The sequence below is a fragment of the Nylanderia fulva genome, unplaced genomic scaffold (assembly GCF_048542155.1).
Source record: "Nylanderia fulva isolate GAGA-0341 unplaced genomic scaffold, ASM4854215v1 Scaffold628, whole genome shotgun sequence".
Classification (NCBI taxonomy): Eukaryota; Metazoa; Arthropoda; class Insecta; order Hymenoptera; family Formicidae; genus Nylanderia; species Nylanderia fulva.
In genome coordinates this window covers 1-14669 of record NW_028190730.1, presented here as the reverse complement: position 1 = coordinate 14669, position 14669 = coordinate 1, and the positions used below count along the sequence as shown (strand labels likewise).

Here is a 14669-nt window from a genome sequence, read left to right as displayed (position 1 = left end):
GGATGTAATACGAATAGTTATACCTTAATAGTTATATCTTTTAGGGATATAACAGACATTCTCCTTTAAATATTATTTATAATAAGGTCATCAATACAGTTTAAATGTTTACACGACATATATACATACAGTTGTTAGCTAAACGTCTCAGTAGACATACGTGTTTTCACACATATTTAATTTTATAGTGATGACTATCATATATATTTTATTATAATGACATCAAAAAATCTTGCATTTTAACATTTAACGTTTGTAAGTTTCGCATATATATTTTTTACACATTCTTCTGTGTGTCTGTCTGTGGTCTTGAATTAATTGTTTCTATAGTTTAATAACTATTGTAAATTAATTTTATTTTTATTGTATTTTATTTTTTAATTTATTTTATTTTATTTTGTGTCTAGTATTACATTTTCCGCTTTTATGTTTATTAATTTACAATAATTTTGCGGATTTTATATTTTGTATTATTAATTCGTTTATATTATTGTTTATTGTATTATTTCAATTGTGAAATTCTTATTACAGTGTTCATTTGACAAGGACCTGAACCAAACGTAATCTAATAGATCTAATAGATTAATATATTTTTTGCTCAGTTTGGTCGTCTACAATTTTTTTCAAAGATTTTTATTCTTGTGATTACTATTCACGTTCTCAACATTCTTATATTCATGATCAATTTTTAATTTTTTTAATTACCGATATTTTTTTGTCTGTTTGTAACATTTAAGAAAACGATAAACTCGCGACAAACAGACATATAATTATACCAACAAAGGTACTGTTTAATGATACCCAGTCATATGCCAAACATGGCTCAGAATAAAACACCAAGTATCGGCTAATCATTGATTACTATGTATTGGACCAAGCATTGGCACTATTGTAAAGACTGGCATTCCTACATGGATACTTAGACTCAACATAAAATAATATAAATGAAATATCGACGGCAATCGGAGCCTGTGCGGATGTCATGCACAAAATTAATAAATTGAAATGAGATCTCACATAAAGCTCATTTATTCAATTCTAAACGTTTCGACCCACTTCGGGTCTTCTTCAGTAGCAACAACATACAAAAAAATTCAAGAAATCAAAGATAGTCGTTACAATTATAAAAATATAAACAATAAAATTTAATTTCGTTTGCCAGGAATGAAAAATCAAGGTTATAGATATTGAACTGACGACACTGGCTACAAATTAGAGTTGTTAATATATATTTATTTTAACGTTTCGACATACGGGCTGTGGTCTTTTTCAAAAATACAGTGGAAACATCCTAAAAAATTGATATAAATGCAATCAGAATCACCAATTAAAACGAACCATGAACAGCAAATTAGAGACTTACAATGAGTTACAGCATATCTTTAAGATGTAAGAATAAACTTATGCTTTGGAGAGATTTAACTTATGACAAGAAAATAATTTATCCGTTTCGCTTATGTCATCTTGCCTTGACAGAACACACAATACTAACAATAATAATCACGCCAAAAAATATGTCAAAGGTTACATTAATTTCTAAACAAACAATCATACATCGTGCTAAAACTTTCTGTGTCTTTTTGTAAATTAATTGTGGAATTTAATTTCTTAATAAAGTACATTTCGGCAATTTCTCTTTTTCTTCTATTATTTTCTTTATGCAGGATTGAAGGATTAGACCAGTCGAATTCATGGCTCATATTAATTCTGTGCTCGTTAACAACAAAAAAAATTACTCGCTGAATTCTCAATATTGCGTCGATGTTTGTTAATCCTTGTACCAAGATGTCTTTTTGTCTGCCCTACATAAATAAAGTCACAATCATTACACGTGATACGATAAACTACGCCGGTTTGTCTATTAGTATCTAAATTATCTTTCCCGGTTTTTATTAAACAATTTAGTTTTTTGGGGATGGTAAAAATTACGTTAAGATGCTTTTTCTTTAGAAATCTATATCAACAACTCTAATTTGTAGCCAGTGTCGTCAGTTCAATATTTATAACCTTAAAAATATAAACCACATATACATACAATCCGCAAAACAAATTAAATGTTATTCTCCTCCCTATTCAAACTGTCCGGCCGTCGGAGTGTCTCCCTAACGGTGACCATCGTCAGGAAGGAAGCAGAGCACATAAGTGACTCCCTTACCAACACTAATCAAAGTCACAACAACATTATATAAATTAAACATAGAAAAATCACAAGAATTAAAATTTAAAAATCGGAGAGATCACTCACCCCGGCAGTAAAAACAAAGAGAAGACGATGCTACACGTGACACATCACTCTAACGACTGTGCGGTATTCTACCTCGGCACAGTCGATACATATATACGCAAAAAAACCAAAAAATAAAAATAAAAATAAAATATAAAATAAAAACAACTAAAACTTATCGGCGCTCATATCGAAGGTCTAACAAAACACAGATATGCATGATCACACAGCTAGATTTTGGTAAATTTTTCTATTAAAGGATTAAACATATCATTTAATTTATCGGTGTCGCTGTGTAAATTTAAACTATTCCTCTGACGTTTTATATGGATCATTTCCGATATCAAACGTTTGCCCAAAAAAGGCTCCTCGTCTAAGACTTTTACATCCTTCCATTTAAAATCATGATTCAGTAATCTATGCTCCGATATAACTGATAATTGTGATGCGTTTCTTTTTATATTGTTACGGTGTTCTTTCGTCTTAGTTTTTAATAGTCTACCCGTCTGCCCTACGTACGACGCATCACAATCCATACAATCAATTTTATAAACTACATTGTTATGGAGTTCCCTTGGTAACTTATCCTTGTGTACTTTAATGAATTTACGGAGACTGTTAATTTCTGTATAAAATGGAATGACATCCAAATCACGTGTTATATTTTTGAATCTCTCCGATACATTATTAATATACCGAATATTAAAATACGAAACTTTTTCTGTGTTAGAATCTTATCGTTGCATATATTTGCTCTATTGTTATGGAACTTATTGCTGTAGAGGAAGAACAACTTTTTTAGCCGCGTTTGTAATGTTTGAAATATCAAATTGAGAGGATAATTATTAGACAAGAGAACTCTAATCATAAACTCAAAGTTACTCTTATGGAATTTCGGATGAGAGAGCCAAAAAACTCTGTCTATGAGGCTGATAATGGTGCCTTTTTTATGGCAGAGAGGGTGCTGCGACTCAAAGTTTAAATATCTTCCTGAATACGTCGGCTTATGAAACAAATCAAATTCAATGTTCCCATTGTTCACAATAATGGTGACGTCTAAAAAATTCAGTCGATTATCAACCCCCTCCTCCATGGTGAACTGCAATCTCGGATGGAAAGAGTTGAAAGTGTTTAGTACAATATTAAGCATAGAGAGAGGGGCCGCCAACGCGATGTCGTCAACATATCTAAAATAAAATAGAAGTGACACCGGAATCGCAGCAATCGCCCTACTCTCCAAATCTTGCAACGTGATATCCGCAATGATCGGTGAGAGGGGGAAACCCATAGTGCCAAAAGTCTGTTGATAACAAACATTATTAAACATAAAATAGGTCGAATTCATGATAAAACGAATTGCCAATAAAAATTCATCTCGTGGAATCATACACTCTTTTTCAATATACCTTCATCTGTTTATTAAACTATCAATAGCCATATCCAATGGTACGTTAGTGAACAATGATGCAACATCTAATGAAACTAGCTTCACATCACTATCCACACATAAACCATTTTTTTGAGTTTTTCAAATAAATCCTTATTTCATGAATTTAAAAAAAGTAAGCCTATCCTTTTTAAAATTTTTTAGTTTTATTATCATTCGTCGGGGGTTTTTAAAAAAAAAATAAAAAAAAAATTCCCCCAGACAAAAAACTACGTAAAAAAATTTATTAGGGAATTTTAAAAAGTCAAAATAAAAAACAATTCCCCAAAAAGGGTCCCCCACGGAAATTAAAAATGCCGATGTCGAAAAAAAACCCCCGCGAAAAACGATCACGGGTCTGGAAGGCCAATCAATAAAATAATCGACCCCCTCGCGCATGCCCCGGCCCGTCCCCCACTCCGCGCGAAAACCGGGCAGCCAAAAAACGTTCGGCCCCTTTTCGTCACATCCCCCACTTTTAAAAAAATCAAAAACATTGGGGGCTGAGGGCGTAGGGCCCCCCACCCCCGCGTTGATAAAAGGGGCGTCGACAAACTTTTCTTTTTAATCCCTTTTTTCCCCCGTGAAACACATTTTCAAAACCCCCCAAATTTTAAAAAATTTTAAACCCCCAAAACCATTTTGAAAAACCCCGTTAAAACCGCACTTTGATTTTTTTCCTTTTTTTCTAAAAAATTTTATTTTTTGGGGTAAAAGTTTTTAAATTGTTGTTTTTTTTAATTTGGGGGGAAATTTAAAGTCTTTTTTAATTTTTTAAAAAAGTGACTCACCTTTTTGGTGCCGCGCGATCCTTTCTCTCGCCCCCGGGGTTCGTGAACATTTTTTTTTTTGGGTCCTTCGGCCGGATCTCTCGTTGAGCCGGCCCCCCCCAAATTTTGGGCAACCCCGGGGATTCCCAAAATCGGTGGTGAAGTGGGGGTTCCGCCAGCATCCACCAAACTATCAAAGGGGGGGTCTGCCCACGCTGATTGACTGTCCCCCGGAACCAAATTCCCTCGCACCTCTTTTGGTATCTAAAAAAAAGGGGGGGGAAGCCAACATCACCGCCACCCCCCCTCACCCTTGCACCAGGACCCTTGACCAGTTTTTGGTCGAAATTTAGACGCAGCATAAAACCCCATCCCCTCGGGGGCTAAAAATAAAAAAAAAGAAAGCGATTATGTCAAACCCGGATTGAAAAGGGAAAAACCAAAAAACCCTATGGGGCCCAAAAGGAGTTCCCCGGAGGGCCCCACCGAGCAATTCCAGGAGTCTCCTCCGTCCCCCCTTCCCCCAATACCGAGGGCGGGCCCCCCCCCCCCCCCCCCCCCCAAGGTCCTTTTTTTTTTTTTTTTTTTTTTTTCCCCCCCCCCCCCCCCCCCCCCCCCCCCCCCCCCCCCCCCCGTTTCCCCCCCCCCGGCCCCCCCCAAACCCCGTTTTTGGAAATCCCCCCAAACCCCCCAAAAAAGCCCCTTTTTCCCCCTCCCCCCCTTTTGAGGCCCCCCTTTTTAACCGGACAAGTTTAAAAATTTAGATTCTTTTACCTGTCCCCGGGGCAATTACGATGCGCTTGGGCAATCTTGGCAAACATTAGGGGAAAAAAATTTCCGCTCCCCCAATTTGGGGCCCATTCGTCAACGTTCAAGATTAAAAGGGATAACCCCGATGGGTTTTGTTTTCATCCATAAAACCCCCCCCCCACCACCGTCGTAAAACGCAGGGGGCATGGGGTCCCTCGACACGCACGGGATGGGGCCCCCCTTTAATTTACCTCGTAAAAGGGCTCTTCGACGCAACCACTCGCCTCGAATGGGGGGCATCCACATCAGGATCCGCCCCCAAACCCCCCTCGCTCGAAACACTTCTCCCCTTTAATTTCCAAAAGGGTTCTGACCCACTCAACGCTGTAAGACCGAAAAAAGATCAACAAAAATCAGGCCCCGGGGCGAGCGGCCAAATCTCAAGGGGACCAAAACGGACCGGCATCTCCCCCCAAAGGCATGTGCGGGAAAAAACACGCTCATGGGGCCGCCCTGAGTTCAAAAGGGCCAAAACCTCTGCGGAAAGAAAAAAATTCGTTGGAAAAAGAACAAGCTATTTTTTCAAAAGGGCCGGGGGGAAACCCTTTCTTCACCCCTTTTCCCCAATTTTAAGAAAAACCCCCTTTTAAAATTTCAAAACACGTCCCCCCCAAAAAAGTTGCACGAGGCCCAAAAAAAACCCCGTCTCCGGCCTCCGAGGTCACGGTTCGCCGCCGCCCAACTTCCCCTCCCCCCCCCGACCAAACTTCCAAACCTAAAAACCCAAAACCCCCAGGCGAGGATCGAAAGGCCCATCCCCTTTTAGCAAAAAAGGCAAAAAAAAAAAGGGGGGGGACAATTTTGGGGGTACCCGGGGGGGGTTTGGGGTTCCCTCACACGGGGGGGTGGGGGGGGGGGGCCACTGATTTCCAGGGGTTTGGGAGCTTGGTTCCATTTTTATTCCGAAATTTGGGGGGGGGCCTCCCAAGATTAAACTACCCACCACCTCGGGGGGGGGGTTTCCCAGGGGGATTTTTTTTTTTTTTGGGGGTTTTGGGGAGCCCCCTCCCAGGGCCAAACCCCCCCGGGAAAAGGTTTTCCCCCCGAAATAAAATTCAGACTTTTCCAAGCCCCAACTCTCCGTGGTTTTGGATACGTTTCCCCCGGCCGGCCCCTGCTGAGCAAGGTCCCCTTTTAAAGGGCCCCCAAAACTTGGCCTCACATTCAAGGCCTCCAGCTGGCCGACCCAACCTTCCAGGACGACGACCTCGCGGAGTTACTCCTGGGAGCGGAGGTCTGCTCGTTTATTATCGAGGCGGGCGTACGCAAGGGCGGTCCAGAGATGCCGATCGCCCAGAAGACCATGCTTGGTTGGATTCTCTCCGGGGGGTCAGATGCAACAGCAACCGAGGATCACCGCCGCACGTTCCGCTGCACCGCTGATTATGACCTCGCTGATCTGGTGCGTCGATTCTGGGAACAGGAAACAGGAGCCCACCGCTGTCGCATCCCTCCTCCCGACGAACAACGATGTGAGGAGCTCTTTGTGAGCAGTCACACCCCGCACTGCCGCTGGGAGATATGTGGTGAGGTTGCCATTTTCCTCACACCGCCAACAGCAACTTGGAGGAGACTCGCAGACCAGCGGAACGTCTCCTGACAGCCATGGAGCGACGCTGCGTTCAGGATCCTCGCTTCGGTGACCTCTACGCAGCTTCATGCGGGGAATACGAAGACCTGCGACACATGACGATGCTAAACACTGCGGTAATTGATCGTCAAGACAAGTGTTACTTACCACATCATGGGGTCTTCAAGGAATCCAGCACCACCACCAAGTTGAGGGTCGTCTTCAACGGATCGCAGCGAACGCGAGCAGGGGAAGCGCTGAACACGCATCTCCTCACTGGTGCAAACCTGCTTCCGACACTCGCCGACGTGCTGCTCCGATGGCGTCAACACCGCTACGTCCTCGTCGCCGACATAGAAAAGATGTACCGGCAGATTCTCGTGCATCCAGACGATTGTCGCTTCCAGACGATCCTGTGGCGGCATTCTCCGGACGATGAAGTGCAGGAATACCAGTTGAGAACGGTCACTTACGGTCTCGGTTGCGCTCCATTCCTCGCCATACGGACTCTTCACCAACTAGCTGAGGATGAAGAGGAGCATTTTCCTCGAGGCGCTGTGGCCTTGCGACGGGATTGCTACGTCGATGACGTCGTCACCGGAGCAACCACCCTCGAGGGAGCAATCGTCCTCCAGACGGAACTACGCAACCTCTGTAAGGCGGGTGGATTTCCGTTGAAAAAGTGGGCAGCCAACAATGAGGAGATACTGACAGGCGTCCCGCAGGATCATCGCATGCAACAATCGCAGCACTCATGGAATGGGGAGAGCCACTCAACGCTAGGACTTCGATGGCATCCTCAAGACGATCAGTTCTCCTTCGTGCTGCGTCCACCGTCTATAAAGGAATACACGAAGAGACATGTCCTCTCTGAAACCGCACGTCTCTTCGATCCAATGGGTTGGCTCGCTCCAGTCGTCATCCGCGCGAAGATCCTCATCCAGACTACGTGGCTTCAGGGATTGGATTGGGATGCCCCACTGCCGACAGCCGACGCTCATCGTTGGCAGCAACTGCTGGGTGACCTCCATCTCCTCGACCGCCTGAGAATACCTCGCTGGCTAGGCACTGGACGTGGAGACTCATCGCTGCAACTCCATGGTTTCGCCCGATGCATCCGAACGAGGGTACGCCGCAGCCGTATACCTCCGCATCGCTGAAAAAGAGGGAACGTCAGTGAAGCTGCTAATGGCCAAGAGCAAGGTGGCACCTGTCAAGCAAGTGACCTTGCCAAGACTCGAGCTTTGCGCCGCCGCCTTACTCACCACGTTGACACAGCATGTTCAAACCACGCTCGACTTGACAGACACACCAACTCATCTGTGGTCTGACTCGAAGGTCACGCTTCAGTGGATCCAAGGACACGCCTCGCGGTGGAAGACCTTCGTTGCCAATCGGGTGTCCCACATCCAAACCCTGTTGCCAAATGCACTCTGGAGACACGTGGCGGGTCAAGACAACCCTGCGGATTGTGCATCAAGGGGCGTTACTCCGTCGGAACTTACAAATCACACATTATGGTGGACGGGACTTACCTGGTTGCTGGAGGAAGAGACTGCATGGCCAATCGCCGAGGTGAACACCCAGGAGGACGACCTTTCTGAGAGACGAGCCGTTAGCCTACTGACCAAGAGCCTGGTCGTCATGGAACCTGAGCTCCTTCTTCGCTTCTCGTCGTTGCACCGCTTGTTACGAGTCACAGCATGGTGTCGTCGCTGGCTTCGCACGGCAGAACCAACTAACACACCTGGACGGCCACTGACCTCGGACGAGTTGGAAGTAGCTCTGTCGCACTGGTTACGAGGAGTACAAGCACTTCACTTCCCTGACGAGGTCACCGCCATCTCCGCAGGTCGCACTGTTGCAACACGCAGTCCGTTGGCCAAATTGACTCCATACATTGATGCACAAGGCGTGTTAAGAGTGGGAGGACGTCTGAAGAATTCACTCTTGCCACAGGACGAGAGACACCCAATGATCGTCCCAGCAACCTCATGGCTGACTCGACTGCTGATCGATTCTTGTCATCGCCGGACCTTGCACGGAGGAGTGCAACTGACTCTGGGATTGCTTCGACAGCGGTTCTGGGTGCTTCGAGGACGTTCAGCGGTGAAGCAGCGATTACATCGCTGTGTCACCTGCACAAGGTGGCGAGCGACAACACCACAACCACCTATGGGCAATCTGCCCCACAGCCGGGTCACTCCAACACGGCCATTCCTCCGCACTGGACTGGACTACGCGGGGCCAATCCTCATCCGGACCAGCAAGGGCCGCGGTCACCGGGCCTACAAGGGCTATATTGCGGTCTTCATCTGCTTCTGGTCGAAGGCCATCCATCTAGAGCTCGTCTCAGATTACTCGTCGGAATCCTTCATCGCCGCTCTTCGCCGATTTGTCTCCCGACGGGGTCTCTGCACCGACATCTTCAGCGACTGCGGCACGACCTTCGTTGGAGCTGACCGCACCCTACGAGAGCTCTTCATTGCGGCATCTCCGGAGGGTCGAGGCGTCGCACGCGCAGCTGCCAAGGAGGGTATCCGCTGGCACTTCAATCCGCCGGCGGCCCCGCACTTCGGTGGATTATGGGAGGCCGCTGTAAAATCTGCCAAGTATCACCTGCGGAGGGTGATAGGCGAAACCACCCTCACCTTCGAGGAATTAAATACACTCCTCACTCAAATTGAAGCATGTCTCAATTCTCGACCGTTGCAGGCACTCTCCGACGATCCAGACGATGTTTCAGCGCTCACTCCCGGACACTTCCTGATCGGGGCACCTCTTCTCGCCATCCCTGAGCCGCTGCAGGAAGACGAACCTGGTTCCTCGAGATCACGATGGCAACATCTACAACAAATGAGAGATCACTTCTGGGGGAGGTGGTCGAAGGAGTACATCCACGGACTCACCTCTCGTTCAAAGTGGCTGAAGAATGAGACGGCACCCCACATCGGAGCTCTCTGCCTGGTGCGCTCCGAGATCTCTCCTCCAAGTCGATGGCCGCTTGCCCGGATCACGAAGCTGCATCACGGAGACGACGGCGTGGTGCGCGTGGTCACCATCAAGACCGCGTCTTCCGAGCTCATGCGTCAAGATCGTCCTGCTTCCCGGTGTTGAAGCAGACACGACGATTACCGATGCGTGAAAGATACGCGCCGCACACCACACACGATACACACAATTATACACGCCATTTGTACACCTAACGGAGCATTAATTATGCCATCATAATGCATCATTGTCTTACGCGACCACTCTCACTCGCGGTATTCACCAAACACGTGGCGGATATTTCACAGCTGATCGAGTCTAGCGCGACACGCGATCACCACGTGCGTCGTGACGCGCAGCCGCACCGCCACAATCACCGACCAATAAAGCGCGGCCCGCGGCCAGCAATCATCAACGAATTGTTTCGTCACAACGTAACAAGGCGGGCGGGATGTTTGAGATTGCAAATAAATCCGAGTTATTTCATGCAATTTCAAGTAAGTAAGCCTATCCATTCTAATCTATTTCAGTTGTTATTATCATGCGTCGCGGTAAAATAAACAATAGAAAAAATTCACCCAGATCAAAAATATCTACGTACATAAATCATTAGGGCAATTAAAATGTCATAATAAATAACAATCCCGCAACGGGTACCGCACGGAGATATAACTGCCGATGTCGCAAAACACATGCGCAAAGCGATCACGTGGCTCTGGAAGGCCAATCAATAAAATAATCGATCCGCTCGCGCATGTCAGGCCCGTGCCTACTCCGCGCGAGAACCGGGCAGCCAATAACGTTCGGCGCCCTTGCGTCACATCACCACTTTTGAAATGATCGAAATCAATTGGTGCGTGATGACGTAACGGGCCCTAGCACCGCGTTGATAAAAGGGGCGTCGACGAAACTTTTCATCTTATCGCCTTTCCGCCGTGAAACACATATCACAAACCGCTTATTAGATAAACCGCAAAACCACGTTGACGACCGCCGCTTACTCCGCACTCTGATTTGATTCCGATTTTTCTGTAAATAATTACTATTGTGAAAAGTTTGTTAAAGTGTTGTTTTTTTAATTGTGGATAATATTAAAGTCTTTTTTTCAAATATAAAAGTGACTCATCCTTTGGTGCCGCGCGATCCTTTCTCTCGCATCGCGTTCGTGAACCATTTAATTTGTTCACTAATTGGAAACTATCAGAAATGTCCGAATCAGGTTTCGGAATTGCCTTATATATTATCTTATGTAAAAATTTTGCCAAGTAATAAAGAGGTGTATTCTTTGATGACACAATGACATGTAAAGGGCAATTCGGTTTATGCACTTTCGGCAGACCGTACGCTCTCGGTAAAACCCCATCCGTGCAGTTCAGGGATTTGTATGTTGTTGACGAAATGTAATTATTCATTTTCCATCTCATTAAAATTCCGTGTAATTGATTAATTAGGTTCCTTGTCGGATCTTTTTTGACAACAGTATAAGTATCCCGGTCAGCCAGCAAATCACACATTTTGTCCATATACATATCTCTGTTCATCGCGACCGTGACATTTCCCTTATCCGCCTTCATAAATAAAATATCGGGATTGTCTTGGATGAATTTACCCGTCAATTTGTAAGCCTTAAAGAAACTATTTTTTGTGTGAACTTTTTCAGACATAGAAATATGGAATTTATTTATTATGGGAAAGGCTCTATTTCCGACCGCAGATCGTTTTTCCACCGGAAGTTTAAAAATATTTTGTTCTATATTTTTCAACAACTCTATGGTGGTTTTATTTTTATCAATTACTGGCAGACAAAAGTTCTCTCCCAACTGCAACAAATCTCGAATTTCACGCGGTATAGATACGGATGATAAGTTCTGTTAGATATGCGTGAGATTATTATATTTGCGCGCTTAAATTAATACGCGCACGCGTGTAGGCTCAGCGAATAAGTTCGCGACACGTGCGTGACGATAGCGATGTCGAGAAGACAAGGAAGAGCCCTCAGGAGGGAGCTCGAAGGTAGGAGATATATCGGAGCAGCCGAGCGACACACACGCGTAGAACACTGTACACGTTTAACGGACTTTCTGTTTAAAAGTAAATCTATTTTCAATATACTGAATATAGTTATTTGGTGATCCTCACATACACAACAAGTTCAAAAACCATTTATCTCTTTTATCAGCAACAACAGGAAAAAAAAAGTTTTTATATAAAATAATATACATTCGAGAGAACTCGAACAGACCATTTCATATCTACTTTTCGTGATCTTTTTGTTTTTGACTATAATATTCTCGGAGCTTTAGACGATTATATGTCTTTTTCTATTTGTTCATTTTGAGGATCAACTAATGCAAATGCGTTCTCACCTACACATCGAATTATTTTATAGGGGCCTTCAAATAAAAACTTTTCGACAGCCATCCAAAGCATTTGAGAGATGTTTTATTCTTACAAGGACTAAGTCTCCGATTAATAATTCGACCTTTGATTTATCTCTTTGTTCTTATTTCTTTCGATATTTAAATTCTTTCTTAAATTTTCTTTAGACAATGTGATTAGGTATTTATGCGAAGGTTTCTTACTATTAAAAAATTGGACGATCTTTTGGATTTCATCATGAACAGACTTGCCATATTGCAATTCATAAGGGACTATTTCCGTACTTTGATAAATTGTTACGTTTAATATTTTTCTTCAATTCTAATAAATAATGGAAGTAGTTGTGAAAACTTTCAATTGCCAAATCCAACTCCAGTGAATATTTACGTAAGAGAATATAATGTGGATGAAGAAAGAATACGAGGTGATTATTTATTATTGACACTAAATACTGATGTGAGCAAAAACACGTGTATGATATAATTATGCGAGCAATTGAAAATGAAAATAAACCTCAGCGGTTATTTTTTATTGATGCGTTTGCAGAAAGTGGTAAAACATACCTATTTAATACATTTATGAGTGTTATTAGAGGAAGAAACGAGATAATTTTGTCATGTGCTTTAACTGAAATTGCAGCTACACTTTTAAAAGGAGGAAGAACTTATCACTCCCTGTTTAAGCTTTCAATCCCAATTGATGATGGAGTTAAATCAAATATCAGAGGAAATTCTTAAGCTGGACAAGAATTGATCAATGCCAAATTAATCATATGGGATGAAGTAAGCATGACTGTTGGACATGCCTTAACAGCAGTTGATAAACTTTTCAAAGATTTAATGAAGAATACTCGACCATTTGGAGGAAAAGTAATTTTATTTGCAGGAAATTTTAGACAAAATCTTCCCGTAGTGCCACATGCACAGAAAGCAGTCATAATTGAGTCGACTGTAAAATATAATCATATATGGAGGAATGTAACTCAGGTTAAACTGAAGCAAAATATGAGAACTGCAGATGAAAAGGAATTTGCAAATTGGTTAATGCAACTTGGAGATGGTAAATTGTGCAATAAGGATGGACTACATCTCGATACAATTGAAATACCTGAAGATTTTATATCAAAAGAATCAATTATTAATGAGATTTTTGGTGATAAAATTACCAAAGAACAGAACAGAGAAAATTCAGATCGAGCGATCCTTTGTCCAAAGAATGAGGATACATTTAAAATAAATGACAAAATTCTTCGTTTAATGGAAGGAGAAGAAAAGGAATATTTATTAATTGATTCTATTGTGAGTGATGATCCACAAGAGCAATTAAATTTTCCAACTGAGTTTTAAACTTTGTGACACCTTCTGGGATGCCAGTTCATAAACTTAAAATAAAAGTCAATGCAACTGTTGAAGATTCGTTCTTCGGAGCAAATCCTCGAGGACGATCGAATCCTCGAGAATGTTTGAAATTCCTCAATGTTTACGCTTAAGAAACACGTGAAACCTGCGTGTACACTAGCCGCTAATTGGCGTGTGTACATCGCCTGATTTTCTGTAATCCAATCGCGACACCGATCGGCAGCCGCCCTACGCGCGCTCCGAAATTCGCGCTGCCCTCGAGTCAGTCCTCGAGAGAGCGAGCGCCGAACGACATCATTTCTCTGTTACGCGACGTACTTGTTAAAAGTGAAATAAAGCGATTCTTAACCGATTCAAATCGCGTACAATCATTCGATCTCGTAAACCCGGCATCCTACAACGTTGAAACTTGTACAGCAACAATTATTTTATTAAGAAATTTAAATACAAAGAAAGGACTTTGCAATGGCATAAGATTGATTGTAACAGATTTGAAACATAATCTAATTTATGCGGAGGTCCTAACTGGTCCCTCAAGAGGTCAGATTGTTTTCATCACAAGGATAGGTTTTTTAACAAATGATATAGAAATTCCATTCAAGCTTAAACGAAGACAATTCCCTATTCGAGTGTCATTTGCTATGACGATAAATAAATCTCAAGGACAAACTTTACAAAGAGTTGGAATTTATTTGCCACAACCCGTATTTGCTCATGGTCAATTATATGTAGCATTCTCTAGAGCAACAAAAAGGGATAGTGTCAGAATAAAAATTAATGAATTAAGCAATCAAGAACAAATAATTAAAAGAAACGAAAAATATTTTACAAAAAATGTTGTGTACAGAGGTTTTATAAATTGAAAAAATTATAAAAATGTATGAGAGCTATTAATAACGGGTTAGTGGTGGGAACATAAGCAAAAAATAAAAAAAATTAATAATAAAAGATAAAAAATTTTTGGTACCTGTTTCACAAAAAAATAGGTCAAAATAAAATATTAAAAAAAAGAATAATAAAAGATAAAAAAAATTTTAGTATCTGTTTTACGAAAATAAGTCAATAAATGTGTAAGTAGTTTGCGGTCAGACAGACATACAGACAGACGGTGCTTATTATTGCAAAATAAAATATTTAAAAC

At 42.6% G+C, this 14669-nt stretch overlaps 1 pseudogene; it reads right to left on the bottom strand.

Moving 5' to 3' along the window:
• Nucleotides 1-2392: 2392 nt before the first annotated feature.
• Nucleotides 2393-12621, bottom strand: LOC146720716 (uncharacterized; annotated as a pseudogene).
• Nucleotides 12622-14669: the final 2048 nt, after the last annotated feature.